This window comes from Ooceraea biroi, chromosome 3 (genome assembly GCF_003672135.1).
Source record: "Ooceraea biroi isolate clonal line C1 chromosome 3, Obir_v5.4, whole genome shotgun sequence".
Classification (NCBI taxonomy): Eukaryota; Metazoa; Arthropoda; class Insecta; order Hymenoptera; family Formicidae; genus Ooceraea; species Ooceraea biroi.
The window spans coordinates 9,811,122-9,821,801 of NC_039508.1; positions in this window are offsets into that span (position 1 = coordinate 9,811,122).

Below are 10,680 nucleotides of genomic sequence, written 5' to 3' on the forward strand. Positions count from 1 at the left end.
GTTTGCTTTAAAGAAAGTGCACTGCGGGCAATATCCGAGAGGAAAAGTGGCGTTACACGCTCGATGATCATCCGCCCCGTTACATCTTTTCGGACAAAATTTATCCTTCTCATGTTAAGGTCAAGTAACTCAATTTGTCCTTTGCATCGATAAGAATACAAGTTCGCTTATCAAAGTTTTCTTGATACGAGTTTGCGAGATAAGATTTAAGCGCCATTAAAAGCAAAATTTTATCAGATCTCCACTAGTGCCTCGTGGTCTCTTTAATTATATTAACAAACTTCCTGACGGTTAAGTGTTGCGAGCCGAGTTCCGAATTCACCAACTTGCTAGTAAAAAATGCCAACCAGATGACGATGATGGACAGATGACGGAAATTCACGGCAACAGTAAAGCGCTCGAGAACTTTTTCCATTTTAGCCGCTGCTTCGGAAGGAGATTTCCGTTCCATCTAATCTCAACTTGACGAGCGACTTGACAAGACGGACAAAGTGTAATAAAAGACGTGATTGAATACTCGATCGTGTGATTACACAAAAGCGAAGAGTACAAAATTTATTCATCTCCAGAAGAATCGTGCGGAAATGGAATGGATACGGTCGCTGTTGCCATAAATCGAGCACGTAAATATCGCTAAATATCGCTAAAGTTGAAAGGTTGAAAAGAATTATTGCTTACTCCGCATTTTTGTCATATTTCGAGGATTGTTTGCGGAATCTGACAAAATTCATTCATGATTGTGGCTCTAGGATTAAGGGGTAGAAGGTAATCGAGGGCGAGAAGCCGCAGTGAGCGAGCTATAACGATTTTGACTCCCGGATACTTGTTGCGCAGGCGAGCTGAAACTTAGCTTCTTTAAGCTATATTGACTGCAACTACGCTGTATAGCGTGCTCCCGAAAAAGCGTCGCCCGGATAACCGGGATTTATTCTCGCAGGGCAACATGTAGAGTCAGCCTTCCTCCGCGAGTAACAGTTGCACCCATTTCATAGATGGAATTTATTTATTTCATCGGGAGAAAAAAAAGTGTAGTGTGTAACAGACATTCCTCTGAATTGTAATATTCAAGATAGAGAATGACCATTGAACTAAATAGGTTTAGCCGCTTCTTATCGTGGCGGAAAAAGGCATTATTGGATGAGTAATTGTGACCGGATGATAGATGAATCGGACAGGTTTCTCGCGATCTACAATTTCTCTGATGATTTTTCTCATCGAAATACGAGATCTCTGTTCCTTTCTCTCTCTCTCGTTCTCTTTCTTGCGCAAAATGAAGCTTTTTGCTCCTATTGCCATTATAACGGTAGAATGTATGTGTGTTCTGTCAACAATGGGTGTCACGTCGTTGACACACATTGTGCCATCCTAGCAGCCTCCTCGAAATAGTCCGATGGATCAGATCGAAGCTACAAATCACAGATGATCGAATTGAGTGTAGGCAGATAGTACACAGGCAATTGATGAAACATTAAAATGTCAATCACTTAACATCGCCGCACGTGGTAAACTGTTAGAAGTTGAAATATCGCTATCTGTTTGATGCCCGCGTAACTGTAAAAAGTTATGTTCTTATATATCCAAGTTTATAAAAAACTTCCTCTTTTGAATCACTTCAATCTTTCGAGGCAAACCAATGGAGAACGGATTCTTTTAGCATTCCTACAGCAACAACTTTTCTCTCATGTAATCATTCACGATACAAGAGCAAGTACAAACAGTCTCTCGCTTCGTGATTGGCCAATATAACTTCGTATTCGCTTTTTCACGTTGTAGACTAAAAAGTAGTAGGTGTAAAATGATTACGTGTAGGTGCCCTTTTGTTTACAGAATCATTGGTATGGATTCTGCGTTACAAGAATATCTGTAGTTGTATGTACTAATACATAGGATCATTTAAATGTTGAAGATTGTCAAATAAACGAAAATTCACTATGTGTTGTCTACCTTTGCTCCTGCGTGGGATTCTTTAATGTCAAACGTATTTGCGTGACTTGCGATAATGTAATGTGCGGAGGATAGCTTTGTTGTTAAAACAAAATTCAAATGCCCACGCAAGCAGTTTTTGGGGCACCCTCTATTCGAACGTAATCGCGGATTGGCAAACGGAAAGAGAGAAATTGTGGAATAAAATGTAAGAGAGGCTGGATGAGGGTGGAAACAACAAGGGCGTATCGGGGCAAGAACAGTCCATTCAAGTGTGCGCGGTACGCACGCTTCCGAGAAACGTGGAAGCATAGTTTTCGCAAAATTGTTGCGCTCAGTAGCGGATTTGTCTTTTGTCCAGTATTAATTATTAGATGCCTGATTATTAGAATAGAATGAGAGGGATACATGTATGTATAATAATAAGATGTATGTATAATAAAACAGTTGATGGAATTTGCGCGTAGGCTGCCTAATTGTGCAAAAGTTTAATATTTTTTTTCTGCAAAATCTCTAATTCAATGTTATTGCGTTATATCAATCTCATCGTAACATTAAACTTTTGAGCAATATTTTTGGACTAGCAAAAATGGCCTGCTAAATGAAATCAGCATTTCAATAAAAAAAAAAACATACTGAGAATGCGACAGGTTGACTTCAACCAGATCGGAAATTTGCATCTTAAATTTAATATTCAATATTTAATTTAAATTGAAATATTAAATAACACACATCGCGAAATCCAGGTATCACTCATATTCCTAATGTTGAACGTGCACGTGTGTCTGTGTGCGTGTGTCCTAGATCCTGAGCAAATGGCCTGCATCGAACGCAATGAAATTCAATAGATAGAATAAATATTAAATAATGCACATAATTTTCACATTGTATCAATTTCGTACGTATCGTATAATACTTTTTGTTTGCAATTTTTTAACACGACAGTTATATGGTAAATATCTTTTTCAATTTTCAATTGTGTACAAATTGTCTAAATATGCCTCGCTGTTTTAATTGCATGAGGCAAAACAATCTCCGAAAAGCTCGCTTCGCGAGGATCTCATCGAAAAGGGGATTAATCTGAAAGCTAGCAGTACGATTCCCTAATAGCTATAATTTACATAATTTACGTAGGAGGAAATCTAACGAGAACGATAAGCTATTCCTAGTTATGCAACACAATACTGCAAACGATCAAATGGTCTCAACAATGAGACCTTTAGCGACGAAAGATGGGGATGCAGTACCTCGATGAATGGCCGCGCATGTATTTCCAAGAATGCATGGTAACTTTTGCATGTTAGTGATGTTGGACATACTTGGCATACGTTACTTTAATGTAAAACTATGAACATGTTATACTACAAATGCCACGCAACTATTTCCTCACTTTTCAGAGAGAAATCTCAAAGAAAGTTTCAATTATAATATTTTCATACTAATCTCTGAAAATTGTTTTAATTCAATGAAATAATTCCTGCTCGATTCATGATTAAATGTATTTTATGTATTCAGTAAAATTATTATTTTAAACTCTTGTTTATGCCATATCTGTCATCGTATTTAATAAAATTGTGACATTATAAAAATATCATTTCTGTAGGGCTTGTCAAAATGAAACAGGGTGAATGCTTAATTGCTTAAACTATATACATACATACTATGTATATATGCTTAAACTATGTGTGTGTGTGTGCGCGTGTGCGCGCGTTCTATTCGTGCGAATAGAATCATTAATAATGTTTATTAACCCTTTCCGTTTCGGCATTTTCTTTCGACAAGCAGAAATCCTCTCAACGCGAGCATCTCGCAAAGACGCACCCTTATCCCTGTGCGTTGGCGACCTTTTACGACATCCTGAATCTCTCTTCGCTAAACTACAACATCTTTTACAACCTCTCCAAATCCACATGTCAGGCAATAACTGACAGTGAAATCCGATCTTCTTTAGTGTCAATAATTTGGAACGGAGGATCAGCAACGCTAGCTGATAAAAAGAATAGAGTTGATAGAATATCTCGCGAGATCTCCTTTTTCGCAAGCGATGCCTCATTGACTTGCGATTTTGTTGCGACTAAATATAATGGAACGATTTTGTCATCAAATATTAGACATCCTATTTATACAATATTATGCTATATCTATCCCATCTATTCGTAGATCATGTATCAAATTGTATATTAAATTTTTAATGTGCACAAGCGACCCACGTTACATCTATCTCTATTTCGAACAAATTAAATTCTGACCATCTCAAAGTTTTGCATCGTGTTTGCCGATTTGAATCAAAAGAATGACTCTCGGATTCTCAGGAAAAAGATGCGATGATCGACGGGGTGTATCAGAGAGAGAGCTTTTTCTTTGAGAGCTCGAGCTTAATGTACGGCAACAGTCTGTGAATGGGATTGAACGGTGAATTGAATTCTGAATTGAAGATAAAAAACTCTCTCTCCCGGTCCTGAGAAGAAATTTATCGAGCGGAATTACAACAGTTATTATGAGAATCAATAATTGCCAAATTATTCGAGATGAATCCGCGTGAGTGTACAAAGTAGTAACCCAGACTGCTATAGCAAACTACTCTCCAATTCGATTCGTTTGTCTGTTATATTTATATCCTTTCAGCGATAATACGTCTAGCAATTACTCCGTAAATGCCGGTACACGAGCATTTGAATCTCGGTTTGTAACGAGCTGTACTCTTACCTGTAAGACCTTAGAGCAAAAATTATAAGCAAGCACGAGTCAGAGTTATAATTATAATAAAAATAAAATTTAACCAAATTTAAATGTTAAAATTAGTAGAAGAAGATTGTATCTTAGGAAGGAAGATGATTAGTTCTTAATTAAGGCTGAGCTTATCGACGTTTATACCATTTGATAACGTAAAGGCAGCCCCGTGGCAACATCACGAGTGAAAACCGAAAATTTATGAATGAACAGTAATACAGCTGGCCCGGTCGATAGAGCGGCACCCTGCGTAAACCCCCGACGACCCACCCGCGGCGTAGTAATCAATATGGATGAGGGGGTTGACGCGACGAGGAGCGCGACGAGGGGCGCGGCGAGAGCGCCAAGTCCATTCAGTAGAAGCGGGAGGCCTTGCTATTGATTGCGTGGGCAGCTAAAAGGGGTTCCCCCACTTTCGTCCATTCAGCGGACCGCAGCAGTCTGTGGGAATGGCAGGGATGAGTTACCAAAGAGTGAGGTTTGTGGAATGGTGTGCACACATGTGTGTGTACGTGTGTGAGAAAGCGAATGGTGCAGCGTAGGTGGCACACGAAAAGCGGGGAAACAATATCTTCACCGACGACAGACAGGGCTGCTGGTAATTTTTGGGGTGCCACAACTGTTGCAAGAATCTCATCATGTGCAAATATTATAAATACATACAAATATTTCGAACGAGGAAAGACATTGACATTTTTCTTATGGCTTCTAACACATTAAATCTCAAAGTACCTCTTTAGCTTAAAGTGCGATTTCAGGTATATCTTGGTATAAGTAGCATTAAGTTTTTCAATTTTTATTTTTTTTCAGTTGCAGAAGAAATTTGTAGTAAATTAATAAGTATGTTTCTGGTATAACAGGATAATATTTTCTTAGTCTACTCATCAAGTCTAATATAGTTGTAAGAAAGCACAAGTTCTATTGTATCTGTTGTTTGTTAATCACATTAGCCTACTACTTATATTACACATGTTTAAATGTTGATTAAATTTAGATTGTTATAAATATTTTAATTACATGTGTCTGTACTATTTACATAATCATTGCTGCATATGCACATATACGTGTGTGCATGTCTCTTTTTCCTTCTTTCTCCATTGCGAACTTACTGCCAGCAGAAAAGACAGCGATCCTTCGTTCCGCTGTTAATCGATCTGCACATTTGATAATTTATCAACAACTGATATCGTTATCGTATGATGCTCACAAAGATCACAAAACTGGAATAAGAATGACATGAAAAGTGAGCATAGGAAGCATTTGGCAGTAGTTTGAAACGTAACTATGTACTTTATCAAAGTATGGTAAGCTTTGTAATTGTCGTCGAATTTAATAAGGGATACTTCTTTTTCGAAGAAAGCTCACTGATTTCTCGGATTCCCTGGATTACCTATTGTCTGCTGATGAAAACGTCAAATGCATATGCATAGTATCACTCTCTAACAACCAGGATTATTTGCCGCGTTCTGAATTCAATGGGAGTAACTCAATTTTTTTGCATTTTCCGTTATTTTATTAACGAGAAATTCTTTCGTCATTAGTTTTTTCGCAGACATGGATTTGAAGGATCAAACAGGATTATAACAGCGTTGAACGGGAAAATGTAAAAGTTTATTCATGGTAAAGACCTAATCTAAATAAAGAAATCTTATACAAAACATTGACAAATACATATATGAAGAATTGATTTCCTTACCTTGTAACGAGGAAGATATGATAGATAGTCTCACATCTATCCCTAATAAAATTAATGAGCCTCAAAGAGGATTTCTTGTTCCTTTGGTTGGTTCTCTTTTCCTCTTCTCGTTTTCGTCCTTAAAGCTCAGCCAGAGTCCACAAGACTGCCCTCCAAGAGAGGAACTTTCTCTCTTTGACGTCGTGTTTCACGCAACGCTAAGTTATGCGAAGATGCTCCTTGTTTAAGCATAAATTGGATTCCCGGAGATAAGGTTCGTCCCGCATGAAAGGTCCTCGTTCTTGAAATTAATTCGTAAAAGAGGAACAAAGGCTTTGCCCGCGCGCTTCAGTAAACGGATCGCGCGGCTTTACGGATGGCGAACCATCGGCACGCGACAAGTAAACGTTGTTTGAGCGGAAAGGAAATAATTGGACAGATAATTGTAATGATATTGTCTCGTAACTGAACTTGATCGAGAAATTGCGCAAGTGGTGAAAAGATTGTCATTTTCATTTCTTAATGAAACTGATCTATAAATATTATCGCGGAACTTTGAAATTGAAGGAATGACGCTTTTCTACATAGAGGATACAATATACATATATTCCTCATAGATTCTGCGAATATTTCGCAAGATTTATAAAACCTACTAATAATTGTTGTTGTTCGACGGGAATAATGCGGGGGACCTTACAAATCTGCAATATTATTTATTGGTGACGTGGACGTTAATGACACACGGTGAAGCACATTAGCGATTGGATGTTCGCGCGGCTTATAATATATATCATTTAATCGTTCAACAATTACGTTGCACACAATGCACAACGTGACGGGCGGCGACGTATCTATTGATTTTAGGGAAGAGGGAGGATGAGGGATCGGGGGGTGCGGAGATGAAAATGGTCCGACAGTATCCTCTGACCGCTGCAGCTTCATTCTCGATGAAACTTCCCTCGCGGATCTCAGTGCAATTTTTTCCATCTTTCGGTATCGAATGGTAGTTTTGTGATCGAGTGGTGACGGAAAATTTTATGATATACTATTAGACCTTGGTATTTTTTATTGCATATAGAGGCACGTTTGTATAAAACAGAATCTTTTTTGCAATACGCGGTTTCTAATTGTAAAAAAATTTGATATTGTAGAAAATCTCGTCGTTTGTTATTTAAAGTAATTTTAAATATATCGACCTGTCATTCTTTTGCGAGATATTAGTAAAATTGTAAAACGCCCAAAGGGGTTTTTTCGAGGGCTGCTCCTTGACTCTATATCTCGTTGGCTCTACAGTCCATTGCTATTTACCGAATATAGCTACCCCAAAGAGATCTCTGCGAATTTTTCATCCGAGCCTCGCGACTTCTGGAATACTGTTTAAGGAATCAGACTTCCGCCTCACGTACTTGCCGGGATTACGGCTCGTCTTCGTTCTCGACCAAGAGGGAAGACCACTTCATTTGAAATATCCACAAACGGAGAGAGGGTTCGTCCCTTCGACCCTCCAATTGATCCTCCCCACGTTTTCCCTGAAATTTCTTTAAAAACACATGTATTCATCACTCTCCCAGGCATTTGCAGTTATTATGAGCTTTCTTCTGTTGTTTCAATGTGTATACATATCAACTATGTAATGCTATGTTTGCTGATAGTTTTACCTTCATTAAAATAGAAATTTCGACTTGACAGATTAATTTATTATGAAAATTATGAAATATTGTCGCCGAGAGAGGATTATCGGCGCAAAGGAGAGATATTATACGACGGCGAATGTTTGCGCGAAATTAAATCAGCTGCGTGTCCGTTGAAAAGGATATGTCTAACGAGATTGTAAAATCCGCCAGGATAATTGTATTCGCGCTCAATTTAAACTCGCGTTGATAATCGATGGTCGTTAAATCGTACAGTGCTCTACGTGTCGCTTCCGATTTTAATTCTATTTAACGAGCGGCTCGCGCGAACCGATGCGCGATTTAATGCTCAAACAAAATGCGTTGCATCAAATTCCGTTTATGATATAATTAAAGCCACAGTTTCGACTACAGGCGACTGCATATTGCCGCAACATGCTAGCCCATTACTTGTTACTCGTTTGTGTGCACGCGCGCACGGATGTGTATATATGTGCAAATTTTCTATATCAATCCCCACCGAAAAAGCGTGCGGTAAAAAAATTTCAGATTGGCTGATTTAATTGAGTCACTGGCTCGGAGTTAATGAGTAGCTAATCGATTAAAGCGCGAAACAACACTGCCGATGGAAACTTCAAATGAAGATTCTGATTACGATATATTCTAGATACTCAACGTGTTTTAAGAATATAGTTATATCCGTGCAAATGTATCTCTAACAGTGAGAAATGATGCGTTTATATGAAATACTATTTCTGTATTTATAAATCAATACTTGCGCGTGTCGTTATGATAGTTGCTTTCATTCTAATATTCATTCTTTTTCAGAATCAACTTTATTGATGTACAAAAGAAAAATAGCTAGTTTCGATGCTGTCAAATGAAAGAAAACAGAAAAAAATAAAAATATTTTCATCTTATTTGAAGCTTTCTAATCAGAAATTAATCTTAATCAGAAATTAAATATCGAATTTTCATGATAATAAAATATTTCATGATACGAGGTGTGACACGAAAGCGAACATTGCCGTCGACAAAAGTTGCACGCGAAGCTCCATGCGATGCGATTTGAGAACCGTCGCTTTAAAGCCCCACTTATCGAGCGCCTAGTTGGTATGATAATGTAATAAAATAAATGGAGGTTGCTGCTTCCGAGCGATATAGTCTTCCACCATCTCTCTCTCCCTCTTTGACCCTTCTCTCCGCGCCTTCCCTCTCATTCCTCCGAGATAACACAACTCGCTAGGCATTCGTCCCCGCTCTATCCCACCACTTCTCTCTGCCGCTCACTCACACCATCCTTCCCGGAACCATCCCCTTTCCGGTTTGCGAGATCGGTGGAGTACGAAGGACAGGGATAGTATCACGAAGGTAGAAGGAAATGGAAGAGAGCTCACCTCGAAAGCGAAATACAACAAGTCCCGCCGCCATTGCTGGATCACCCTTCAGCGGGAGTTTTGTCGTTGCGTGGGTGGGGAGTTGACAGCCCCGCGCGACGAGAGTCAGTCTCACCCTTCCCGACCGACCAGGTCGAGCCCGGGTCGAACCCGGCTTTCCTGCTTGCTGATGGCGGTGCAGGGAACGACGAGGTAGACAGGTCGAAAACTCCGCCCCCGCACAACTCTACAGAAGCCAGTCAATACCATCACAGTCTTCCGCCCTCCCGCCTGCCGCCATACCTATGCTTGCCCTTTCTCGTTGGCGGATGGATATCGAAATTCGTTACCGGCTGCGCGATCCCCGCGGGACTTACGATTGCGAGAACGTCGAGAGAGAGAGAGAGAGAGAGAGAGAGAGAGAGAGAGAGAGAGAGGATCGCGAAGGATTTCGACACAGATGTCTTACAGCAAGTGTCGATTTGTCCCGAATTTATCCTCTTGATAATTGTGCCGTACGAAAATCTTGAGAAATGAAAAAGAAAACTTAAAAATCTATTCGATAAATTTATGATGTACAAAAGGTACACACGGAAACATAAAATTAAAGAAAATACATTGTATTATAATAAATTAATATATACGTATATTCATGTAAGATTAGCGTGAATTAGTTAAGCTTGCCTGACGCTTTCTTCGTCTTTGAAAAGTCAAAAGGAATCGAGTCCACCCGCCGCGGTCCCTTTCCGTCTTCCCTAAATTATTTTCCGCGGTTCGCCGCCTGACTCTGCGCGTTTTGTAGATCCGCTCGAAAAGATATTAAGAACGCTCACCCCCGGCGTCGGGGCGTTTAACTCCCCGATTGCTTTGACAACTTAAGCAGGCCCTTAAACCTCGCTCGAGCCCCGATGTAATTTATAAGCGATCGTGAGGGTAACTCCACCAGGGGACCGTCAAACTGCCATGTGGCAAAACCCTCGTCGGAAGGGGAAGTCAGGGATTACGCGGTGATAAATAAATATTTACGTTTATGCAACAACCACCGTGACGAGGTTGCGGGGATGCGGATATACGTCGTAACGGCGACATGGTAAATCGCAATTCGAGAGGATTCTCATTGAAATCCATCCGTCCTTTCGTCAGAGACACACGGACAATCTCTGAATTTTGCTTTTGAGAATTAGTCCGAAAAATTTTCTTTACACCACCGTGATGAATTATTAACTTGTTTAACCAATGTTCAATCATCTTTCTCATCTAACGTGATTCATAATTTCTTTCAGATTTTTATATTTACAACTGACATGGTCATGCTTACCTGAAATTGCGTTCGAGACCTGAACAA